We start from the raw sequence: 27,350 nt of genomic DNA, 5'->3' as shown, positions 1-27,350 counted from the left end.
CAATGGTTTATTAAATCAATGTGCTGTAGTGGTGTCAACAAAACAAATTTTAGCTTTTGCTGGTTGAGGTGGGTGGTGGACCCAAGATCCGCCAACGGCGATCAGTTCCTGGGACCTATCACACCTCAGTTCTTCCACTGAGCTATATCACACCGTGAATGCATGAGAGGCGCCTGAGCTATTTCTTTGGGTCTGATGGATTTAATTTGTTCGATGTATGGAATATTTTATATTAATTTATTTGCATTACGGGTGTTATATGGTGTACTGTAATTTGCACTCATTGTTTTCCGTATGAATTAATTCTATCCTGTAGGTATTAAAGCAGTTACTTTCCATGCACCCATATTGTATATTTATTAGTAATGTGTAAACAGTTTTTATTTGAAGTATAAATAAATTATTGTTACGACATTCTAAGCTGCAAGCCGTTGTTGATTTATCCATGAAAGATTAGCTAGATAAACTTTGATTGGTCAGATTTGCCTGTCGTGGTTATCGAGACAGACGTACTTCAGTGAACAGTTTGAGTTTACAAAGATAACGGAAGTTTGTTTACTCAGTGCTCGCATAGGTCACAGTTCTACAGCTGTTCCTTTCAGTGTAATTTGATTTTTGTGCTTATATCCAATTAAGGTTGTAGCACACTGTCCTGGGCACACTCCTTAGCTATTTATAGGTCCAAAAGGTTGTTTTTAAAGTTTGTTTTGTTTAAAAAACCACTAGAGCACATTGATTTGTTTAAATCATCGGCTTTTGGGTGTCAGACATTTCATAATTATGACATAGTCTTAGATGAAACCCGCTTTTCTTATAGCAGAAAGGGCCGTTTTATATGCACTTCCCCACAGACAGGACAGCACATACCACAGCTTACGATTCAGCAGTTGTTAGCATTGCTCGGGACGGAGAAAAAACAAATTTAATCAGAAAATGGGTCCACCGAGGTGATTCGATCCTATGACCAAAACACTTAAAGCTCTACCGACTAAGTTAGTAGAGGGGCGGGATCCTTTCAAACTTGGCCCCATTTCGCACGGATAGCCAACAAAAAGCCGACTTGTAATCTTTTATATACAGTAGCATAGGCACAGTGTCTTGTCACACGTTTTGGTGTACCTTGTATCCAACTGCAGAAACTCCGTACTGTTTGCGGTCCGAATACCCTTTTTACAGGCACGCCTAAACAATTCGAAGACGTGTCATGATTGCCAGAGTTGATTAGGCTTAAACGTGGTGGTCAATATTTGCCCACCACCTCGAATAAACACACTCCAGCTACCGGCACTTACCGGAAAAGTCTGGTCTTTCACTTCAAGGTTTGATGTCCACGTTTTGTAGTCACACAAGGGAGGCGATTGTCATTTTGATCAGACTTTTATGACGGAGACATGATTCAGAAGGCAGCTCGTTGCTAAGTGATATGCAGTTTCACGTGAGATTTGTAATTTTATATATACTAGTATATATATATATATATATATATATATATATATATATATATATATATATATATATATATATATTATATTGTGAATCCTTTGAACCTATAATATACACAGTGGGTCCCTTTCGTGTCTGTTTAAGTTGGGGTTCCCCCTTGTCTCCCCCCACAATAACTGGAGAAGACCGTATATTATTACTACCATGGTTCTTTCTAGTACTGCCACTGCACTTATTTTACACTAGGAACGACATTGGTAGACTGTAGGTAACTGATTTGAACCACTTCAGCATGCTCATTGGAACTATTGTAAACCGGATTGGGATGGGATGGGGAGGGGAGGGGAGGGGAGGGGAGGGGTGTATGCGTGCGTATGTCTTTTGTGTAGCTTGCGTCTAGTCTCAAGTCGCGAAATTTATACGCACGTATTATTTTTCAGGTTAGAGTGTGCTCGAGTTTCTAAAACGTAGTAAACTATGAAGTAAAACAAACAAAATACATAATAATTATTATTCAATTTATCAGAGCATCGGTTTCATAATTTCGTGGTTGGCTGATACCATTGCCAGTACATCGTCTGTTTTTTTTCCTGCATTGTTTTGATCCGGTAGCATATGCTTAATATATAGTATTAATACCATGTAACCATCATTTCTAGGATTAAGGTTCGTTTTCTGTAAATGGAGGAAAATGGTGGGATTTGTGTGTGTGTGTGTGTGTGTGTGGTTGGTGTTTTTATTGTTGGTGGGGTTTTTTTGTGGGGGGGGGGTTTGGGGGGGGGGGGGGGGGGGGGTAAATGTTTTCAGTCTGTATGTCATATATACCAATACTCTAGTTTCAGAAATAAAACTCAGAATAATAAAGTTGTTATAGTCCGTTCTGGTTAAACTATAGTGTTTCATGACTGGTGTAAAATAACATCGTGACCACACACGACCCATGTTCTGTCCTGTAAAAATGCATATAAAAGATCCCATTACTTTTAATGTTTCCTATCTAGATACAATTAAATAACATACGAAGATGTTGTTAAAAGTTTGATCAAACATTAGTATTCAACTTGCCTTTCGCTTCCTAATAAGCAAATTTAAACACCATTGAACATGCATACATATTTTATGAATAGTTAGGGTACATATGTTAAGTATTTTATGCATTATTACTACTCACGCTAACATTATGGGTATAATCTATCATTTAATGCTACTTGGTGGACAATTTGGGAAAAACGATAGCTGGTAATTAATATAAAATATTTCCGATGATTGATTGGCTTGTGTTATTCGCAGTTATAAATGTGTGTATTTTTCACTCAGAAATATTAAAATCATAATGTACTGGCACTAGACGCAAACAGTGCTATCCTGTAACAATACTTGGTATTTACAGAAAGTAAACCCACATTATTTTACATGTACACGTGTTATAAAGTTTGTTTTGTTTAACGACACCACTAGAGCACATTGATTAATTAATTATCAACTGTTGGATGTCAAACATTTAGTAATTTTGACTCGTAGACTTCTGAGGAAAAGTTAAAGTTTGTTTTGTTTAACGACATTATTAGAACACTTTGATTTATTAATCATCGGCTATTGGATGTGACACATTTTGTAATTTTGACATAATCCTAGAGAGGAAACCCACTACATTTTTCCATTAGCAGCTAGGTATCTTTTATATGTACTTTCCCACATACAGGATAGCATATACCACGGGTCTTTGACCAGTTGTGGATACTCGTGTTATAGAGCGACAGGTAAATATAAAAGGTGGCGGAGAAAGAAAAAAAGAGGTGTGATTGGGAGGCTTCCCCTCCCCCCCCCCCCCCCCATGCCCCCACCCCTGGCTACACCATTGACCTGTTCCAAATACTAAGCAGAGTATATCCACGATTAATATCTGCATTTTCTTAAGAAAGAAAAAACAGCCATAACCTTTAACACCAATCGCGAGGATTATGAGGATAATGTCAAACGACCATAAAGTTGATCTCTACCTGACGCAGGTAACGGTATAAGTAAGCTGGGTGGGACAGTTCGTTATGCACTGAACCACGTAGCCCCGGGCAAAATCCACACAGTGCACAATTTAGTACCGTACGTGGACAGACACCAAGTGGCTATGTTTTGGAACGATATCTGACAGGGTGATATATTGATTTGGACACGCTCATAAATAAACGTCAAACATTTAATTGTTTTAGTAAATAAAGATTCGCCCATAATGGCATTTGCTAATAAGCAAATCGCAATATGATGCAGTGGAATGACAGTATTATTAATTTAGGCCACACATCCAGTTATTTTTGTTTGTCTGTTAATTTGTTTTTGTTTAACGACACCTCTAAAGCGCATTGATTTATTAATCATCGGCTATTGGATGTCAAACAGTTGGTAATTCTGATACGTTGTCATCAGAGGAAACCCGCTTCATTTTCCTAATGCAGCAAGAGATCTTTCTCACAGACAGGAAAGCACATAGCCTTTGGCCAGTTGTGGTGCACTGGTTGGAATGAGAAAAAACAGTCAGTTGATTGGATCCATGGACATGATTCGATCCTGCGACGCAAGCACCTCAAGCGAGCACTCAACCGATTGAGCTAACTCACGCCCTCACATCCAGTTATGAGCATGGCCACACCCAGCCACAAATAGCGGGGACAGGGGCAGCAAAAAAATTTACTACATGTATATGGTCTTCTTTGGTTGCACTACCCATTCTCCCTGCTAGATATGACCCTGATGTGGAGCTGAGTGATAGGAACCAGACATGGGTGGGGTGTTTTTTTCCGATTATGTACTCTTTCCCTTTGGGATGCGAACCCAGAACTTACCACCCCGATGACATAAACTACTAGTAGTAACAATGCCCCTTGTTACTAATACAACTATTTTGCTCAGTCAGTTGAGCGCTCGCCTGAGGTGCTGACGTCGCAGGATCAACCACCTCAGTGGATCCGTTCAACTAATTGTTTTTTTGTTCTCGTTCCAACTAGTGCACCACAACTGTTAAAAGGCCGTGGTATGTACTTTCCTGTCTGTGTGAAAGTGCATATAAAAGATCCCTTGTGCATTAGGGAAAATGTAGCGGGTTTCCTCTGATGACTACGAGTCCTAATTACCAAATGTTTGACATCCAATAGCCAATAATTAATTAATCATTGTGCTTTAGTAGTGTCGTTAAACAAAACAAACAAACAACTACATTACAAAGATTGGTAGAACCCTGTTCCGCGAGACCTCACCCCCTCCCCTCCCCCGAAATGAACGGACAAACTTTCCTGGACTTTCGTTTGCTACCTGGCGTCAGTGTTGCGAGATGTAAGCGGTTGTTAGACCGCGAGGTACGTGACGGGGCATCCGATGAGCTCGTACCTGTAAAAGGATTCAGTGTCGTTAACAACACCTGTCTGTTACGCTAATTTGTTTGGTCGTGACAAACTCGGATGGTTGACGGGTCAGAGCACGAGAAGAAGTTCTCAATGAAAACTCGACCATATCCACGTGTATTCGGACTCGGGGAAAGATCATAATTTGTTTACTTGCCACTTGTAATACGATACTGTGAACAAATATAAAAAAGAAAAGAGGAAAAGGAGGAATTAAACCAAAAAACAAATAGATGCTGCCACACCGGTGCACGTCCTTTGCTACGCTGTTTTCGCAATACCTTGTGCCAGAGGGTAAGATTACGTATGTCATATTATCTAATACTTATAGGTGACATAAATATAAATATAGCTTTATAAATATTTTAACATAACATTTTGGGATATAAATGAAAAACCATGAGGACTAGTTTTATATCTGATCAAGATACTATTTGTTATAAATAATGAGGCGCATTTTGATAGGAACTAGAGTATAATTTCAATACTGTGATGTAAATATACTGACACGTAAAAGAAATGTAGTTTTATAACATTTTTAAAATAAAATTTTGGGATATACTGTAAAACCATGAGGACAGTTTTATATCGGGTCAACATACTATTTAATGTAAATACTGAGGTGCATTTTGATAGGAACTAGTGTATAATTTTAATACTGAAGTCATATTATATACTGTATATGTGCTGAAAATTATGTTACATATAATTCTACTCTAGCAACACAACTTGCGTCTTACTCACTTTGTTTTTCCGTTCCGAACCATGACTAACATGTCAACTGCCGTTGTAAATGCTATCCTGTCAAAATGCATGTAAAAATACCTTGTTGCTTTTAGGTAAAAAAGAAAGAAAGAAAAGAAGCCTATGTGTCACTTTCTGATGACTGTTATAGTCCATGGACTTTTATAACAAAGATAATACATGTACGAAGGTTTGAATGCCCTCTTGGTTTCATCGCGTTATACCACCATGACATACCCATAATGGTAATACGGAAACCTGAACTTATTGACTGTTTTGCGAAATGCCGTAATTTCCATATATGATAAACGCCAAACAGTTGTGGATTTAAAATGTAGTGTTGTGTTGTTAAGCAAACATTCCTTTCCTATTCACACAGGACAGTCGAAACTAATAAAAACGGAGTAGGTCAAAACTGTCGTAAAAATATAAATGATATATAACTTATTTCACTCAACCGTTCGTCTGTTTCTTTCTTTTTTAATTTCTGTCACTTTAGGTGCATTTGTACTAACTGAGAATGTGGTGGCTTAAACAACATTGTGTGCACAAACTGAATTCGCTCAAAAACAAATACTTGAATTCTTGGGCATCATAAATTACATATGCATTCAATAGCTTCCTTGTAAAGATTATATTAGTTTATGTTGTAAAGGATGTCATTATTAATATATGTCATTTTGTATTCTAAATGTATAGTCGAACTGCTAAACTAACTAGTATTTCGCATGTATTTAAGCACTCTTAACTTGCTGGTTGAATTCAAAACACAAAACAACCTTAGTATAATTATTTAGTGATCTCAAACTGTTCTAAGAATGTAAAACTGAAACTGTAACACAAACACATTTACATTCTATATGTTCGTCAAATAAAAATACGATTGCAATTTCAGTTCGAATTTATGGTGTCTGTAAATGTAACTAAAATGGATAGTGTATGTTTAGGTTTCATGGGTAGCTTCTGAATCCATTACAGGCTTTCACGTGCGTGGCCATTGTGCATATGCTCTTACGTTTGTTTGCTTTGGCGGTTTTTCTATCCTTTCTGGAACATGCTGCTTATGTGTACGTCTCTCTGTGGGGGGTTAGTAGTGCAGCAAAAGCACCGATCTATTATTTGATCAATTATTGTTCTCGGACGTGCGTTTAATCGCAACTGGGAGATCAGGCCGTTACCCGCCCAGGTGGTCCAGGAAGCAAAATCAGGTTTATTTTCCATTGTCGCCATCGTTGACAAGTGGAACGCACGCCATGTTGTGTATACATCAAACAGACGTACTGTCGCTATTTACGTGTGAAAATAAACCTAGATATCAAGATCCCTATCAAAGTCATTTTTAGCAAACCGGTTTTGCTTCAAATCAGTCAACAGGTGCCTGCAAGTTTGTTGACGACGTAATAACGTGTGCACCTTGGCGCAGTCAGCTATAGTGTAGTTGTAGTATTATGAAGCGGCGTCGATACCTAAATAATTTGTATGTATAACTCCATAGATTTGTTTTCGTTATTCAGTCTATGTTTAGGATTTATGGATTGATATGTTTATTTTGAATTATTTTAAACATATATTTTTATTTGCGACATCATCGGCACGTCAGTATTTTGTAAAAATTTGATTCTTTATTATTATGTTTTAAATTTTTATTTTTAAAAATTATCTGTACCCAGACTGGCTCATAAAAAGCACTCTTTCGAAATTGTCCAACCTTTTTTTTTTTCTTGTTCGCCTTCGATAAAATGGAATGTGTTTTAGCAAATAATTATTTTGTTCTTGTATTCTTTTGTTTTGTTTCTCTTTCGATTTTAAGTTGAAGATCATAAACGTATTATTTTACACTTGCTGATACATATATTTTATATTCTTTTTTTCTTGCTTAGAAATAGAATAGAACATTTCATTCTCAAATATATATCTTTATGCGCATGTTAGGAGCAAATGCCAATGTATATCACAAAAACCGGTTGCCATGGTTGCATGAAAAGCGCGGCAGCCATGTAATATTAATGAAGTTAGAATGTGAATTTTAAAGTATGATCCCATGGTGTCGCTGAAGTACGCATGTCAAGGCGGGAAATGAAAGCCATAAATACGTATTTTATTGTCATCTGTATTTGTAAAGTTTAGTCTTAACTTTTTTTTAAAATCTATAATAATTTTACCTGTAAGTGGAAATATTTAACCTATTTTAATATACGTTAGACACTAACTAGCCGTAGTTGAACATTATTGTGCGGAGGTGTCGGTAAACAAAATATTTATTTCCTTTTGAAAAGACACATCGCATCACCGCCTTTGACATATCAGTCACAGAGCTCTGATTCAAAAGGGGAGAGTGACCTCTAGACTTCTACAGCACCTCTAGCACTATTAAGCTGTCCCACTCTTACTCGTCAGGGCACTGGCGTAGCCAGGATTTTAAATTGGAGTTGGGCAACCCACTATTGGGGGCGGGGGGGGGGGGGGGAACTCATACTATGTATGTATGTATGTATGATTTTATCAAATTTAATACAGTAAAAAGAAAAGAAAAAAAGAAGTTTGATTGCGGGAAGGGGCGCATGGCCCCCGTGGTCCCCTTTCGCTACGCCACTGCTTCAGGGGAGGATCCAGGATTTTGTTTGTTTATTTGTTTGTTTTTGTTTTGTTTTTTGTTTTTTTGGAGGGGGGAGGCTGGCTAAGGGGTAGAAGGGCACGTGGACCAACTCGTAACAAGGACAACCCAATAATCCCCCTTTGATCTTGTTGCACTGCCTGAAAGTTGGAAATTTTAATGCATAAAATATTTGTGACTTGAAGTAACTAATATACAGTAATTACAACACACACACACACACACACACACACACACACACACACACACGATGTAACATTACTCAATGTGTTTCGTATTTTGTATTGAATTAAAGAAATATAAAATAAGGTGAGAAATGTTGCTGCTAATGTGTTGGCGTACCTCATGCGGCGTACATACCCATTACCCTTTGTTCTGTACATATAGCTCATGTAGGCCTGGCTAAGTTGCTTCCCATGACAGCGGGCTTGAACATTAATAACCAGAAATATAAATTGTATTATCAAATTACAAACAACATGATATATTATTGTCTTGCATTTGAAAACGATCGGAGCACGACTGCCTTAAGTCAGGTTTCCATAAAACTCTGTATCACGTCACCAACCGACGCAGATTGGCACAGATGGACGAAAAAAAGAAGTAAAGTTTGTTTTATTTAACGACGCCACTAGAACACATTGATTTTTTTATCTTATCATCGGCTATTGGACGTCAAACATATGGTCATTCTGACACTGTTTTTTTAGAGGAAATCCGCTGTCGCCACATACGCTACTCGTTTACGACAGGCAGCAAGGGATCTTTTATTTGCGCTTCTCACAGGCAGGATAGCACAAACCATGGCCTTTGTTGAACCAGTTATGGATCACTGATCAGTGCAAGTGGTTTACACCTACCCACTGAGCCTTGCGGAGCACTCACTCCGAGTTTGGAGTCGGTATCTGGATTAAAAATCCCATGCCTCGATCCGAACCAGCCTGTAGACCGATGGTCTAACCACGAAGCCACCGATGCCGGTCAGATGGACGAAGACCAAAGACAATTGTTATGGGAACAACACTTCGCAGATGGTCTGCGTCGGTTCGGGTATGTTTCGGTCTGCGTTGATCTTCGTCCGTGACAGATTTTATGGAAGCCAGGCTGTGATCAAACACTCAGACGTCAGTTCAGTTTAGGGTGCTTAGCTCGCAGAGGGCCTCGTAAGTTGGATATCTTGTGCCTAATCCATTTGTACCTTATATGCAATAAAATATGTTTCAATCAAACGTGCACGTTTGGAGCAATATGTCACAGCGCACGCCCGTCATGGGCGCAAGTTCTGACTACTGCCAGCTCTTTTGTCTGAGACAGGATCAGACGTCACCTTGAGATTGATTTTTTTATATATAGTACTTGACAAACATGTGTCCTTTACTGCGGTGTTGGCGGGCTTAATTTGGCAGAAGACAATTTGTGAACGTTCCACGCGTGATACTGACACTTTAATTAAAACCGAATCCGTATGTTATCGTCTGTCTTTGCTTCTTTATTAATTCCGCCAACATGACACCAAACAGACCGACGTAGTGGTGTTAAATGCGTGCTGCAATTATTCTACTTGGCAGAGCCAGAAAACCCCCACTTAATTACTAGTATCTTTCAATCAGGTCGTTCTACAGTATATCTCTCATTGCACTTCTACCTGCCTTCATATCATCCTACTGAATCATTTTGGGATTAGCCAGTTCTTCACAACTGGTGTAACAGTGCTCCACAACTGGTGTAACAAAGGCCGTGGTATGTACTATCCTTGCTGCTTATCGAAAAAGAGTAGCCCATGAAGTGGCGACAGCAGATTTCCTCTCTCAAGATATGTGTGGTCCGTAACCATATGTCTGACGCCATATAACCGTAAATAAAATGTGTTGAGTGCATCGTTAAATAAAACATTCCTTAATTTTGGGATTGATCAGTAGGTAAGACATATTAAAAAAGGTATAATTTAATTTCCTAAATTTCTAAATTAATTTCACTTGCTCATCCTGCCTGTGGCTGCATTAATGTACACGTACACACTTGTAATTTTCTCTGTATTTTATTTCGTTTTATTTGATTTAATTTCAATTTTAATTTAATTTATATTTTGTATGATGTTGTTGTTTGTCTGTGTTTGTTTGGGGTTTGTTTGTTTGTTTGTTGTTGGTTTATTTGGGGTGGGGTGAGGGGTTGTGGTGGGTTTGTTTATTTATCGCCCATCTGGATGACGTTTAACATGGTGTTATGTCAGTCTTAGCTCTGATTGATTTGGTGTTATGTTTGTCACTTTTCTTTGTTTCTAGTAATGTTATTATGTTGGAGTAGACTGAATCTAGGTTAGTAACAATGCAGCATATAATACAGGTTTCGAACCGTGTGTTTGACAGTACGGTTGACAGAGTGTTGTAATAAATGTTGTTTATTAGGGTATGTAATGTTAAAGTGTCCCCCCCCCCCCCTCCTCCCACAATTTTGTTTTGTTATATAAACAGGTTATTCATGTAATAGGTTACAAACCGATTACATGAATAATCTGTTAAAGTTTTATAGCTGTCGTGTCCTTAAACATAAATTCATCAGTAGGTGTTCTTTAAGATAAGATGAGATTTAAAAAAATGTTTTGTGTCATATCATTTTAATAAACAAAACAATTACCATAAAAATGCCTACTATTATTCCGGTGGACTATTACAGTTACAGCAGTATCGATTTAGGTTAATAAAGATTTTGTTATTTTATTACATGAATTTTAGTAAAGCTAGGGGCGCGACGTAGCCCTGTGGTAAAACGCTATTTCTCGTTCCAGCCAGTGCACCACGACAAGTATATCAAAGGTCGTCGTATGTGCTATACTGTCTGTGGGGTGGTGCATTTGCTACTAATGGAAAAATGTAGCGGGTTTCCTCTCTAAGACTATATGTCAAAATTACCAAATGTTTGGCATCCAATAGCCGATGATTAATAAATCAATGTGCTCCAGTGGTGTTTGTTTTATTAAAGCTAGCATCTATTTTCCTGTATAATTATATTCACACACTGCATGTTGTATTGTACGTTGCAGATATCATATTTTAATGCATTGTTGCACAATTCGATTCAGCGTGTTGTATTTCACATGTTGCATAAAATTAATATATACACACCTGAACATGTGTGATGCATGGTATTATCAGATCTAACAATGGCGTTTAGTTAGCTGTTATTCGATATTCATATACAGATGTATACCCACCTGATGTATGGTATATATAGGATCTAACAGTGGTTTGGTTAGCCGTTATTCGATATTCGTATACAGAAGTATACCCACCTGATGTATGGTATATATAGGATCTAACAGTGGTTTGGTTAGCCGTTATTCGATATTCGTATACAGATGTATACCCACCTGATGTATGGTATATATAGGATCTAACAGTGGTTTGGTTAGCCGTTATTCGATATTCATATACAGAAGTATACCCACCTGATGTATGGTATATATAGGAGCTAACAGTGGTTTGGTTAGCCGTTATTTGATATTCATTGTATAGGTGTGTACATGGTCTACGTCTCGTCAAATTGATTTACGTGCACGTCTATGTCGTTTCAATTATAATATATGGGTTTTTCCCCTATTGTTTTGTATGGTGTTTATTTGTATGCCGGGGTGGAGGTGGTGGTGGAGGGGTGTGTGTGTGTGTGTGTGTGTGTGTGTGTGTGTGTGTGCGTGTGTGTATGTGTGTGTGTGAGTGTGTGTGCGTTTTTAAAATTCTAGAATATTTTATTAGCACGCTTTTGTACATCTTTTACTAATGGTTTTGTTTTATTTCACTAATTGTTTAAAACAACAACATGATTGTAATGAAAACTTTTAACCATTGTCGGGTAGGTCTTCTTTATTCTATAGACAGTGACACCAAAATTGGCCTACATATATGCTTTTAATACTTTAGGCCATCGTCAACATAATTATTATTGTCTAAACTGATTTTAAAAAATTAGAATGACGACTATAAACCTATTGTTAAATATTAGTATACTCATTAAGGTAACTGTTACTCGTGGCACAAATGTGCACCTCCCTTGTTCTGTCCTGGAAACGCAGCCTGGGCTTCTGGGAAGCGATCTTAGGATAGAGTGTCTGACCCTTCAGTGGATATATTCACTTAACTATTATAGTGTTGTTATCATTATAAAAACCATCACTATTATGTTATGGTAACATTTTTAAAGTGTCTATATGTACATGCGTATGTGTGTATGTATTGGCTTGTGCCTTTCTGTTTCAACCTTTGTGTCTATGTATTTTAGCGTCTATGATTGGCTATATAAGTTTGTTTACGTGCATGCGAGTGTTTGTGTGTATGCTTGTGTACATGCTTGCGAAATAATAGCTTTGTGTGACAGAGCTTGCGTGCATTCATACCGATACAGTCATAAACTTTAAATCACACGAGCATAAATCCAATCAAGGGTCGCTGTAATGATGACCTCATGATCTGTCGCGTCATCTTCTAGTATTCTATTTATCATTCAGGCCGTCTCAAGTGGAACGTGTCGCTTAAATCCCTCTATTGATTGACATGACGATAACTAAAGACACTGACATGACGATAACCAAAGACATTGACATGACGATAACCAAAGACATTGACATGACGATAGCCAAAGACGTTGACATGACGATGCTATGTCAGCTAAAAGTACGTCTAAGCAACTTCACAAATATTTTATTTGGCTTAAAATCACTTTAAAAATTAGTATCTACATTTTGAACGTAAAGAGATTGGTGCAGAAGATAACCTTGTCTGACTACAACGCCGAGGTGTTCCACTTAGTAACTCTGGAACAATCGCCCTCTGTTCTCCAGATTCTGGGCGCTTTTACGAAGCCGCGGGGTTCTGTCGTGCAAAACAACACTTTAAAGGGACCATGGCCACGCTTTAACATTGATTCTATCAGTGACATACTTATTTACTCTTTATGTATTCATAATGATAGTGGGAGAAATGGATGCTCATATTTAATTAATTCCAACTAGTTCTGCTTCTGCTCTGATTAACACCATGAAAGATGTTGTTCACTTATTCGAGCCTATGTGAACTTCCTTTAATAATGTCTTGAATAGCAAGACTTGTGGACGTATTATAACTAGATTTCACAAAAACATTTCAGTATGAGCAGGTGTAGCAGATGATTCAAAATTACACATTAATTTTCTTTCTTCTGTAACAGATAACTAATAAAGCAACATCTGCTAAGAGTATTCGAACCAGGCACTGGCGTAGCCAGGATTTTATGTCGGGGGTTGGGGGCGCAATCGACTATTGGGAACCAACTCACACCATGTATGTATGATTTCATAAAATTTAATACAGTAAAAGAAAAAAGGTTTGATTGGGGAGGGGGCATGGTCCCCGTGGCACACACAACCCTCGCTACACCACTGAAATATGGCACCATATTATTTTTTAATCGAATTCAATGTTCTAAAAGTCTAAAAGAAAATGTTAATACTTTAAATATATTTGTTGTCGAATGTGTGAAAAAGACACAATTGTAAAATTATTTATTCTTCAAGAGGCCTTAATTTACTGTTTACATTTGATAGAAAATTTGTTAGAGGTTTGGATAGCACTGAATGACATGTTGTGCCTGCCACATATTAAATTACAAAAATTAAGATTTAAAAAAATAATAAAACACTTGTCTACATATACCCAAGGTTAAAATATGTCTGTCTTGGACCCCAAACCCCCACCCTTAGTTACCTAAACTATATTTTATTTTATTTTATATTCTTTCAAGATGGTGTCAGTCTGTATTGAACGATCACGTACCTAATTTGGGTTTGAGGATTATACCTACTTATTGGGAACGTAAAGTAAATCCCCCTTTTCATGAGGTTTTTTAATTTCCGACACAATACGAAACGGAATGCGAGCACGGTTTTGGACATATTTATCAACTGATTTATTTTTGACTGGAGTTTTTCAAGATCTTTGACGTAGAAAATATATCTTGGTGTAAATGATTACTCGTTATTTTCTGTAATTAAAACAAGTTTCTCTTTCATTGTGTTCCTCTGACATCCGCCTGCCTTTTGAGAGCAAGCCGGAGGTTACCATAGTCTCAGATATCAGAACGAGTAGAAATATTGTGGAGGAGGCGGCGGTCGCGTATAAAATTCCATAGTAAGGAGGCACGGCAGGAGCAAGTAGACATTGATGGGGCTGACTAAGATCGAGGACACAAAGCAAAGTTTCTAGGGGTTTAGGTATGTTCCCCGTAAAATGTTGAAAACTAGATGTTCAGAAATGCAATTTCTTGCATTCTACAAGTAAAATTAATTTCTGCCTTAACATTTACCACCAATTATATTTTTGATTAAGAATTATTTTGAATCATCCGTTACCATTATGATGAAATGGTGTTTTTTTATGAAATCTAGTTATAATACGTCCACAAGTCTTGCTATTCAAGACATTATTAAAGAAAGATTAAAGAAAGTTCATAGAGGCTCGAATAAGTGAACAGCATATTGCATGGTGCATCCAATTCTCCCACTATCATTATGAATACATAAATAGTAAATACGTATCTCATTGATAGAATCAATGTTAAAGTATGGTCATGGTCCTAAAAGCGCCAGAGTACCCCCCCCCCCCCCCACACACACACACACACACGCACGCACACTGATCCGCTGTGCCTGGTAAAGTCATTTCTCGAGCTCGGATGTCGGACACAAATTTTGAATTGCCTGGGCGTGTAAATATAACCTTTGTAAATGAGGGACTGCAATAATTATATATTAGGATAACGTTAGTGTGTTTACAAATGTGGATTGTGTATGTGGAGGGTTTTTTGTTTTGTTTTTTAAAAGTAATTTATTGAGAAAAAGCTATTATTTGTACTCTAATTATAATTGTGGCCTGTTGAACTCTAAAAGGCAAGAGAAGTATCAGGACACGCTGTAGCAGCCGAAAATGTCCGAACTGTCCAAGATGTCTCAAATGGGACATTTTGGGCTGCTATACACGCAAAGGTTTAACAATCTGTCTGATATTTATGCATTGTTAATTTTATATTCTCTGTAGCCATGATTGGCATGTCCAAGGCCGTTATATGTGCTGCCTTGTCTGCGAGAAATTAAGCATAGAAGGTTACTCCCGATGTGTGGTTTTTTTTTTTGGGAGGGGGGGGATTTGTTTTTGGTTGTCTTTTTTTTTGGGGGGGAGGGGCAGGGGGTGTTTGTTGTAGTTCTTTGGAGATTTTTTTTTTTTTAGGGGAGAATATTATTATTAATATTATTATTATTATTTTAATACTACTAGTCTAGTATACACTTTCCCACAGACAGGATAGTATTACAGAATGTGAATGGCCAGCAGATAGACGTACGTCATGCACTGTTTGAAAGCCATGGCTTGGGGCTGCCGCTGTTTACGTTGACACAGTTTTGGGGTGATGCTGTAAGGCGTTGTGGTCTATCACACGCCGTGGCCGCTGGGTTATGTGGAATTGTACGGTGTAGTTCCAGGTTAATGGCGTTTTTAACTGCCCTTCGTTGTAAATAATTCATACACTGCTATAAATATAGACAAATCTTGGGACGAATATTGATCGATTCATAACTTATGCATCTGTTGTTGACGGCTGTGTCAGAAAAATATGACACGAGTAGGGGGTTGGGAAGTATTTTTTAATGCACACTATCTAGAAAAATATAATAAAATTAGCAACCACCCACACACGTGAGACTAGGGAGAAAATTGGCATTTTCAAGGCAAAATTGTGCATTTTTAGAGCAATGACTGCATTTTCTTGGGGGAAAACGGCATTTTTAACGGTAAAGACGGAGTTTTAACAAAATATCAGAAGAAATTAATTCCGACATCACTCAATCAAATGCCACCGCATACGCCCAATGTCTACATACTATATTTTAATTTTAAAGCCACTATTTATGGGGAGGGGGGAATTTTGTTACGTTATTTTCAGACAACATTTCGAGTGAACTTTTCAAGCGTTTTCCCGCGTTCGTAATGAAAATTGTAGCGCTTATGACTAAAATGTGTTTTTAAAATGTTACCCGCCTTTTTGACGTTTTGCAATATTTCTGTCTTGTATAAATAATTAATGTGGATGGATTCATGTTATTTAGTTATAAACCCATATAGGCATAGTGTCTGTTGTTAATTTGAGGCATAAAACATAAATGTACGCTACTACGGGAGATTTAAGGTAATGCGTCACCAACATTACGATTTAAGAACGAGCACTGCGTATCGTCATATGGTACTGTTCCTCTTGCAAAAAGGATCCGACATACAAATCTGTAGGCACACCCCTTACTATGAACAATTTATATATTTTTAAATGACAAAATCAGTATTGCCAGTTGTTTTCTATGTCCTTGTATGGCCATTTCTGATACCGGTACAACATAAGTTATTATATTTCTAACAAACGTTTTGTGTTCAGTCAATGCTATATGTGTATATCAAATGCCTGCCCTACTTGGTGCATATCTTATCTATCGTCTTAACAATACAGATATCTTGATTGTATGCCTTGGGTCGTAAATTATAATATCGATTTTGACCGTACCATCCTGTGTTCAACGACTGATATATTAAATACCATGGAATTAAAATATGAATGTAAACGTGAAATTTACTCGGAGTGCCTCGGCAGATTACGGACTTATCATTCATAGGGAAATGTTCCAAATTATTCAAGATAATATTTAACGAACACACCCGAAGTTTTCCGAAAAACAACGACTTCTGTGAGAAAAGTAGATTTCTCATAGAACATAAATCGTTTGTTCTATGATGTCGCGCTTAATGCCTTTTGGTGACTGCACTATATTATAACTAATTTCGTTTTTTCTTACGCTAGACTTCATAATCGTACAGCATTCAGCCATTATTAACTTGGCGTCAAGCTTTGTTGGTCTTAACAAAAAGTATACGGTAATGTTCAGAACTAATAGTTTTCGAGACCGTGGGATGCGGAGCAATTACTCTTGACTTAGTTGTCGGTGTGATCCCTTCACGTAGAGTTTTGTGTCCTCGTGTTGTTGACCTCTTACGTTCTCAAAATGTCAGTCGAATAATACAGCCTTTATGTTTGTGACATACTTAATGCTAAATCGTAAACACAATTTCATCACTGGGAAGTAAATACCATAACCTGTTCAGTGACTACTGGAAATATGCAAACGTACACCAGCTAAATAAACGTGATTTTATGGCAACGCTGGTTTGGGGTTTAACCGTTAAACCATCGACCTTTGGCGTGGTAGGTACTGGGTTCGGATTCCAGTACCGGCTGTAACTCTGATTAAAGGGACATTCCCGAGTTTGCTGCATTGTAAGATGTTTCCGACTAATAAAATATCTCTACGATTAAACTTACATATTAAATCTATTTTCTTGTTTAGAATATCAGTGTCTGTAGATTTAATGTGTTTATCGTCGTTTTAATATTTGTAAGAAGCCCAAACCGGATTTTGTCTTCAAATAATTTCGTACGTACGAAAAAAAGATACATTTTAGGAAATGAAAATGAAATTTAACTTAGTACAAATATTAGAACGGTCAGAAAAACGTTTAATATACAGCCAGGTTATGCAGAAAAATATATTTGATACGTACTTACAATCGCTAATGTCTCTGTTAGTCGATAATATCTTAAAAATTGTAGCAAACTCAGGAATGTCCCTTTAAGTTTTAACAGCCCTGTTGGGAGGTGTAACAGGCGCGTTTGAAGCCCAAAATGGTTGGTACGGCCCATTTTGACTTCACAATGCACGGAGGATGTAAAATAATGCCCCTAACCCATATTTGTTTTTAAACAGATGCTTTTTGCAGCATTCTGGAGGAAATTTGAAGTAGACGTTAATAAGTTTTGATGGAAGTATTCGGCAATATTTCAAGCAGGATTAACGACATCACGCAGTATGTTTTGTTTTTCTTTAAATTAAAAGTCAGGCCAAATATTTGCAAGTTCGGCCTTACCGCTTCCTACGGGCCCTGTCTAAGGTCACTGTACTGACGTCTCTCGAACTAAAAATAAGCCATAAGCTTCTGTGTTGAACAGTGAACCCATATAGCTGATGTGTGTCCTTTGGACAGCGTGCTTGAACCTTAAGTGGATATTAGCACGAAAATAAATATAAATGAATGAGAGGACACCGAAATAATATTTTTATAATTATGTATTTTGTAAATAATGAATGTCCATATGTCCATCAATGTCATAGTCTTTACATCATTCATGGAAAAGGTACAGATTTGATTGCTGGAAACCAATAATATTCATACAAATCTAGCACATGATCTCTGTGTAAATGTCAGCAGAATCTGCTCATATCCGCTGTAGGTTTGCGTGAGTGGATCTACGTCCATATCGATAGGTTTTATTTCACGTAATAACAACATAGGAAACGCTAATAACAAACCGGAAATTCGGCAGTGTAACATAGCTGTATATATCAGTACAACAAAACAATGTTTACTGGAAGCGACGGAGAGATGTTAAGAAAAATCATTACTTGTTTATCGATATACAGTGCACAGTATTTACCGGCATATGTACAAATATTCGTATCAGAGGAATACCTTACGACATCGTGTATAATTGTTGATTAAAGGGTTCTGGATACTTATTTTTTTAAATAACACAGATGTGTGTTTTGCATTACACGAAATTATGCCGTTAAATTATTCAGTCCATAAAACTATACATTTAATCTATATTTTGAAATAACTGGTATTACATAATTATATTGGTTAGTTGTTTGACTGACTGATTGGTTGGTTGGTTTTGTTTTTTCACATGTCATTATGGTCGTACATTATTTTAAGAATAGGGGTCTCTCTTCATTCAGTGCACCCCGTAGGTGCGTATTCTCGTTCAAGCCAGTACACCACGACTGGAATATCCATTACCGTGGTATGTGCTGTCCTGTTTGTGGGATGGTGCATATAAAGATCCCTTGCTGCATTAGGAAAAATGTAGCCGGTTTCTTCTGATGACTACGTGTCAGAATTACCAAATGTTTGACATCCAATAGCCGATGATTAATTATCATATGTGCTCCAGTGGTGTCGTTAAACAAAACAAACTTTAAACTTTTATTTGAATAATAGGGGACTCTTCATTCAGTGCATAGACCACTACACGGAACTGTCTTTTAAACTAAACTTTCTGGTGATCGTCCACGTAATAAAACTTCAACTGAATTACGTTGTACTTCATTTACTGATATTTGCATACATCGAGTTAACAGTATCATGGGCGCCCACTTAAATATTTTTGGGGCGTGGTGGCAAACTATTTATGCATGAATAAGCTTTTAAAGTATAAGAAAACAGTTTAAAATGTAATGGTTGGGGTGGAGGTAGATGAGCAGATGAAATAGTCTCGTCACGCTCATAATCATCGTCATTACGTACCGAATGCTATAGCTGGGACATAAAATAACATACTGAGATAAAACAAATAAGGGAAAACTTAGTACAGTAGACTAAGTTCCAGTCTCTATCAGCGTCGTAATGTTTATATTAAGTACTCGCATGTAATGTGGGTCTGGATGTCAGTAATGTGAGATTGGACGTCAGTAACACGGTTAACTTCCTGACGCACTGGACGATAAAGGTCCAAGTTGTAGTCACTCGTTTCCTGATAGTGTTGGTGTGTTCCCTTGTTTCTTTTTATCAGTGTGTTATTTATATCTACTCATATTTCACCAACACACAGACTGTGTTTACATCAAACGAAAAGGTGTTTACCTTTCATTTCTGTGCGTGTACCTAAGACGTGTGTATTTTCTGTTTTTCTACGTTACCAGTGCGCTGCGTATGTCCCGCGGGGACGATCAAAGTGAAGGCACTACTTGATCAGTGTCTTTATTGCGTATAATGGGCGGAGCTTCACACGTACTGGCAGTTGACATTTTGTGTGATGATTGGACAATTAACTTTACGTAAGCTCTTCCCGTTCATTAGTGGGTCAGGTTGGAATTAAACAGACTGTCCTAAAATTAGAAGGAAAAAAAAACTATCATCGTGTATGTGTAAAGCTGTAGACATAAATTGGCGCCATAAATGAATATGCCCAAAGGTCGTCGAAATAATTTACGACGTGTTTATTTGCTATCTGGCATCAATGGTTTATTATCATTTGATTTAAAACAATATGTGGGTTTACCAAATCGACTTAAGATCTGCAGGTGAGTAGCGTTTTAACATAGATAGAACTGTTTTGTGGTTGTCCCTTCAGATGTGTCACGCTTTATGGTATCTTTTCTTCAAGAGTGTAGCGATTATTACGTCACACACGTAATATGTTAGGACCTTCTTGCACAACTTGGTTAAACTGACAGTGATATATACCACGTCTCTCGCTCGGGGATTATTAATAGTTTTTGTACATGTGTTATAAACTGAATACCTTTGTATACATGTTGTATGAGTCATCTTTAAAATGTACAATGCTCTTGTACGTGTAGGTAAAACCCTTGCTGTTATATTCGGTGGTGGTTGACGGCAGTGGGTATGTTCGCCTATTAGACCAAGTGTCGAAATAACAGTATCATAGACACCAAACAGTCGTAGACAGGGCCGCTGTTTTGGGGGACAGCTGAGTAGTTAATAGTCTAAAACTCCTTAAACGGTTAAGAAGAGAATTTTTTTAAAGTTTCTATAATTTTCCCCGGATTTTTTCGTGTGTGTGGGGGGGACTGCCGTTTGCCCCCCCCCCCCCCCGCTAGCTACGGCTCTGGTAGTTTACAGAGTACAGAGATGTCGTTAAACAGACATTCCTTACCTTTTCTGTCAGGTTTTTACATCATTCATGCATTTACCTTAGTTTGATACCCAATAGCCAATGTATTTTTCGTGCTGAGGTGTCGTTAAACATTCATTCATTCATTCCTGTCTGGAAAACTGTACTGAAAGGGACACGGTACCCCGACGCCATGACTTTAAATCTGGATGAAGGATTAACATTTGGTTCGGCAACAGTACGTCATAGAATAAAGGAGAATGAAACCCGTATCATTTTCTTTAATATTAATCAGCCATTGAAATTGCACGCGTTTCTTTCATTTAGGATCTGTTGACACTCGTGAGGAAGCATACTAAATTAACAGTTTTATGAAGTAATATATTGTGTATAGATGTTATGTAACCCGTGTGTAAAACTGAAAAAAGTTCTACTATCTTAGCCTATATTACTGACAGCGTGTACGTAAAAGGTATTGCTGCTGATGGTTTAGGATATACGTTTACATTGTAATTCAGAATCCTCGAGGAATGACGGTAGAAAATGTAAATATTCGCGGCTTTGTACCCGTTATTGTTTGCTAACTTACGCCCAGGGCAAATAATTTAACGACTTCTACAAGTTCACTTTGCCATTGTACTGTGAAATTGTATTAACAGTTTACATGCAATTTTTATTTATTTATTTATTAGTAGTAGTATTATAGTGTTTTATATATGAATATCTTTTCCTCTTCTTTTTTTTTTTGCATTATCCCGTCGTTATTAACTTTGTCGTTACCGTGTTGAGAATCGGTCTGTTACAACTTGCAAGTACTACATCAATTATTAAGGGGTTTTTTTCAATTGATTATTCACCCACGCAATCTGCCACTGTTAGCAACCATTGATATGACAGACGTCATGAATGACAGACGAAGCCTTCACAATAAAATATGACGACGTGTTAGTGTGAACACTTTTGAAATGACAAACTCAAGTGGTAGTTAAAGTCTCTTTCGAATTCGTTAATGGCATGTATTTGAATGCAGTTTTTATTCTTTCAGTAATGCGTTTGCTTTTCATTCACTTTATTTAACTTTATTTTCGTGCTTACATCCAATTAAGATTCAAGCATGCTGTACTGCATGTGTTGTCCTTACCCCATCCTCTTTGTGTAGATATGGAGTTGGGAAGGGGGGGTCAAAGCCACCCTTTCTAAAGCGATTTAAAAAAAAAAAGTTTTCCAGGAACTTCGCATGCCACAGTCTACAAACATTTCTGCGTAATTTCCTGCACACATTCCTGGAAAGAAACATTGATATAGCTGATTCCACATAAATTACAACACAGTTATGTTTCCCCGAGTCATTTAGCTTTGGTTGACTAACAACCCAGAACTCAGCTATCTTGGCTGTCTGTCTAGGGCAGGGTGTTGATGGTTGTCATTGGTGAGAGAGAAATCGGTATACAGTGGACTTAAACCTCCTCGGTGAGCAGTTAATATTTCATTTTGGGTGGAAGGGAGGCGGTACTAAAATGCAAATCCGCGTTTGCAGGATTTTACGTTCAATACTGGTGATTTTCTGTTATTGTTGGAGAATCAATCACTTGCAAAGGCACGGCAAAACATACTGGCATTGAAGTTACTGTGCGTGATTGCGTAATACTCAGTGCGTTTTTAATACTCCGGTTCCCAAGTGCTCGGAAGATCAATATGTTATTGATACCGCTGGTTGTGAAATGTTAATAAATATGCCAGTTCTAATCTTTGAAAAGAGAATAACTCTTTTTGTATTACTGCATGCTGATTTTACAATGCTTCTTGACATTCATTTCTCTATTATTCTATGTTGATGAGTTTGACGGTTTTCACCTATTGTACAAACGCCATAGACCCAAAAGGTCATAATTTTATACGCGTTTCACAGTTTATTGTGCTTTCTAATTTATTAAGATGTCACCATAACCGGTGGAAGATCATGTATTGTTAATAGGGCACATAACTAAGTGCTGAGTCATATATATATAATGAAATTTTCTTTGCGTCTGTGCGGCAATCTAATTGATCCAGAGGTGCTTACTTTTTTTCGTTCATATCTCGATGAACCGAAAATTTTTAAGCCATGCCTACTACCCCCCCCCCCCCGCCCCCCCCCCCCCCCGACTTTTGTGCAACAAGCCGTTGGCGAAAATTAAACGGTTCCACCAACAGCATAAATGTTAGACACGTTCTCTTCGTTCATTATCATAAAATATAAACTAAACACGAATAGGACAATTCCTTCCAATATAACTAAACGATCCGTAAAAATGCACAGCAGCTAGAGGAAATGACGTCATTTACAAAAACATCACCTGATTCAAATGATAGTGAATGAACGTTCGCATTCTTAAGCGACATAAGTATCAATGAAGTTTACACAAACAATACTACAGGCGTATTTAAAGCTAAACAAAATAAATTCAGTTATGTATTGTTAAAGTATGCATATAAATTTAATTATAATATTTGACCGCAATTATTGTTTGGTTCATGCAAGTATGTGCACATCGTTTTTTCGGTTCATACTTGCATGAACCAAAAAATAATTGTGGTCAATTCTTAAATATATATATATATATATATATATATATATATATATATATATATATATATATACATATATACATATACATATATACATACACACATACACACACACATATAAAAAAGCATTGGTGTCAATACCTGTACAAACTACTGATAAGAAGACGTCAATTTTGGATTATTTCAGTCCGTCGCTAGCCAAGGCGAGCTCCAGGCTGAAACCTGTCACTTAGTGATGTGAATATGTTTACAAATATTGTTTTGTAAAGTTTATTCTTTCAAGGCCCTCCGGATATTTCTGAAAGGTAAACAAAAGCAAACAATAGCTTTAGTAATAATAAAAAAATGCACATAATATAAACATTACTCTCAAAATACGCCAACAGATAATTGCATATTTATAAAGTGTTGTTTTGTAAAGTCTGTTATTTCAATGCCTTCTGGATATTTTTGCATGGTGAAGGATACATAATCATAGTTTTAGTATTTAAAATAAATGTATATAATATAAAAAAATGCTCTCAATCTGATCTTGACGACAAAACCGTAATACGTGATCACGGCCGTATCTCGGCACAATGCAGAGTCGAATGGGCATTTAGCAAAATAGTGGTTGATTCCACAAATCTCTATCTACAGGAGGATAGTCACTCCCAAGGAGATACTTTACTGGATATGTCATCCCTCTTGCACTACCACAAAGCTAAATGTTACTCCCAGACTAGTTTCCTAAATGAAAACAAGCGCCGGACAGAGCTCATTGGAATAACTACAAATGTGGTGACATGTATTCATGAATCACTGTCATAATTGTAATGATATGAGGTGTTCCCAAAAGATGAGAATATCTTGCCCGAATAGCATTGATCAGCCATCATTGTGGTGAGTGATGCATCGTAGTTAGTAGATATAGCCTAAAAATGTCTACCATAAAACCTTTTTAATACCCCCATGAGTTCCTGGACATCATAACCCTGATGGAACAACTTCTGTGCCAGTTTGATATGGCGTTGTTTGAAAAATAAAAAGTAACTGTATATTTATAAAGTAATGTTTTGTAAAGTTTATTATTTCCTGGTCTACTGATGTTTTTGAACATTGAATGACACCACTATTCACAGTTTAGCAATAACAATGGATGCAATATATACTTGCTATCAAAGTACCCAAACTACTATTTTTTCAGATAAAATTTTTCTCGTGTATTTGAATTTAAACGCCCATCTTTCCAAGCTCTGATGATCCTGTATCAAATTTGTTGTTTAATAATTATTATAATTAACTCAATGGTAATATTTGTATCCTCTTTTTGTATATATATGAAAGTTTAGATTGTGTCATCATAGTTAGAAATAGGCCTACATTTTACATAAAATATATACATGTATATTTAAAATTTATAAGCATACTATTATGTTAACAGTTAAAACTCTACTTTCGTATTGAATAACGTTATAGATTAAGCTTCCACTGTGTAAATGATATGAAAAATTAGTTTTATTTTATATTATAAAATGTTCATTTATATTTATATTACAGAAAAGATATATTGATCCTTTTGTTGCTACTGTATAAACTAGAAAATGTTAAAACAACTATAATTTTGGAAACATATTTTTAAGTAACAAATCAATAAAAAAAAATTTAAGGGCTTTTCGTTTGTATAATATTATATTGTTATCTCTTTATGTTAATTTTATTGTGCTTTTATTTGTTTATCTCGTTTTTCCTGTACGTATACTTGTATTTTACATATATAGACGTGCAGTCCAGGTCAGTTTCAATAAATAACTAGATTTGGCCATAGGTTAATCCTATTTTCCGTTTTATTACTAATTTTATTGGGATTAGCTTCGTCTGTACACTCCTCATCCCTTCCTTGTTGTCCACATACAGCCCCGGCAGGTGTTTAACGCACCAAATAAGACCGTTCAGCTTCGTTAGTCACCGGCTCGGATACACGCGACGCTACCAATACATCTGTATTGTGTTTTTCATACAGTTTTTGTCAATATGATGACAAACGTATGTTGGTCCTGTCAACCAATCAGGTCTCGTATTTCGCAATGAATTTTTTCTGTGAATTTGAACAAAGAAAAGCGCCAGTGTACGTGAGTGTGATACAGCGCTCAGTCGTATACCCACCTTGACATTTTTGTGGCACTGTAAGTAACAAGTCTATCATGCATGTGTAGTTTGTATATGCAGTTTTAAATTATTGGTTGATTTGGTTCTGAAAAACAGTGTGCGTATGCACAGGTTTTCATGTGTTTACCTGTGTGTATTTTATGTTTGTGTTTATCAAAGTAATGATCTTTTAATGAATTTATAAATATCTATTTGGAGTGGTTTGTAAGCTTCATATTACATTGTATTGGATTGCATTTTCCACACAGCTTTTTACGCTATGTTTTACACAATTACATAATTTTTATTTTTAATGGGAATAATCATATTAATAAATTTTCCTTTGTTTCACACCCAGTAGCCGATTTGTTTTGTTTGTGTTGTGGTGTAGTTAAATATTCATCCATCCACTCATTCTTTCATTCATTCATTCATTCATTTGTTCGTTCATACATTCATGACATATCTAAGTGTATTTTTCTACATGCTCTTAATCATAAACTGTATGAAGAAACTGATTCTCGTCGGGTCTTAGTTATTATCATTATTATGCTTTTTCCATCCGCTTTAATTCAATCACAATACTAGTACTTTCATTCGATATTTAGATAATGACATTCCCCCAACTAAAATAAGTCTGCCGTGGATATTATAAGTCGCTTGTGGAATGTAGGTAACAGGTGTAGAGAGCATGTTCGTGGTGGACAAATATAGATATATTAGTTCGGTGACGCACGGTGAGTTCATGGAGTGGTGTCAATTTATATTAGCACAATTCATTATTGTTCTCTCAAAATGTGCAAATCTGGAGCATGTTTCCTCCAAGAGTTGTAAACCATTACAGCGTTTCCACTATGTCTTATAAGCTACCCCACCCCACCCCACCCCAAAAAACAAACAAAAGAGAGAAAAAAGAGAAGAGAAGCTATAAACTTTTCGCCGAAGAATTGTAAACCTTGGTAACGTTTCCCATATGACTTGTAAACTACCCCCTCCACCCAAAGCTGTAACATTTTCGCTGAAGAGTTCTAAGCCTTCAACCTTCACCCAAGGTTTGTAAACCTTGACATGTTTTCCGTCGGGCTGAAAACGTCATAATTGTTTTTACCTTAAGTGTTGTATACCTTGCCAATGTTTTTGTCAGTGGTAATACTTAACATCTTTTTCAGTTAGTAGAACTTTGTAAACTAGAAGTAAACCTTAACAGTTTTTTAAGAAGTGTTTTGAGCCTTGAAACCATTTCTCTGAAAAGACTCGACAATGTTTTCCCAAAAATGATTCAAGTCATGGCAAACTTGTCCCTAAGGGATGTACCAAAAGAATCAATATGTTTTTACCTTTGTTTCCTCGAGAGTTGTAAGCCTTGAGTGCTTCTGTCTATAAAGCGGTGAACCATGACATTTGATACGTGTTTTTTTTACTAAACAAGAGTTTTAAGAATTTATACCTTTTTTTTTAAATGAAAAGTTAAATGTTTTGGTAGCTTTTTCTGAAGAGTTAGAAATATGGGAATATCATTAGTCCCCTAGCGGTCTAACCGGATGGGACTATAGGTTTCGTCTCCGTCATTCTGTCAGTCTGCCTGTCTGTCTGTCTATCCCGTATATAGTTTTCCAGACTTTGTTTTTGCAATGCCTCGAGATATTGAACTGACACTTTTCATGTGTAGCATTACCATGTACAGGTACAGATCAAGCTTATCT

The 27,350-nt window shown here is 36.8% G+C and overlaps 1 protein-coding gene across 3 annotated transcripts in view; it reads left to right on the top strand.

Moving 5' to 3' along the window:
* Window positions 1-27,350, top strand: part of LOC121370971 — a 39,915-nt gene that overhangs the window by 8,280 nt on the left and 4,285 nt on the right. Inside the window, exon 1 of one of the 3 annotated variants that reach the window (XM_041496539.1) lies at window positions 4,773-5,129. The exons of 1 other annotated variant lie outside the window; for it this stretch is intronic. The gene's annotated coding sequence lies outside the window, so the exon portion shown is untranslated. Of the gene's footprint in view, window positions 1-4,772; window positions 5,130-25,302; window positions 25,686-27,350 lie in introns of those variants that run through there. One more of the 3 variants, XM_041496541.1, reaches the window with a different exon arrangement.

This window comes from Gigantopelta aegis, chromosome 4 (assembly GCF_016097555.1).
Source record: "Gigantopelta aegis isolate Gae_Host chromosome 4, Gae_host_genome, whole genome shotgun sequence".
NCBI classification, from domain to species: domain Eukaryota; kingdom Metazoa; phylum Mollusca; class Gastropoda; order Neomphalida; family Peltospiridae; genus Gigantopelta; species Gigantopelta aegis.
Note: the sequence above shows the minus strand (reverse complement) of the source record. Positions and strands in the feature narration are given on the sequence as shown.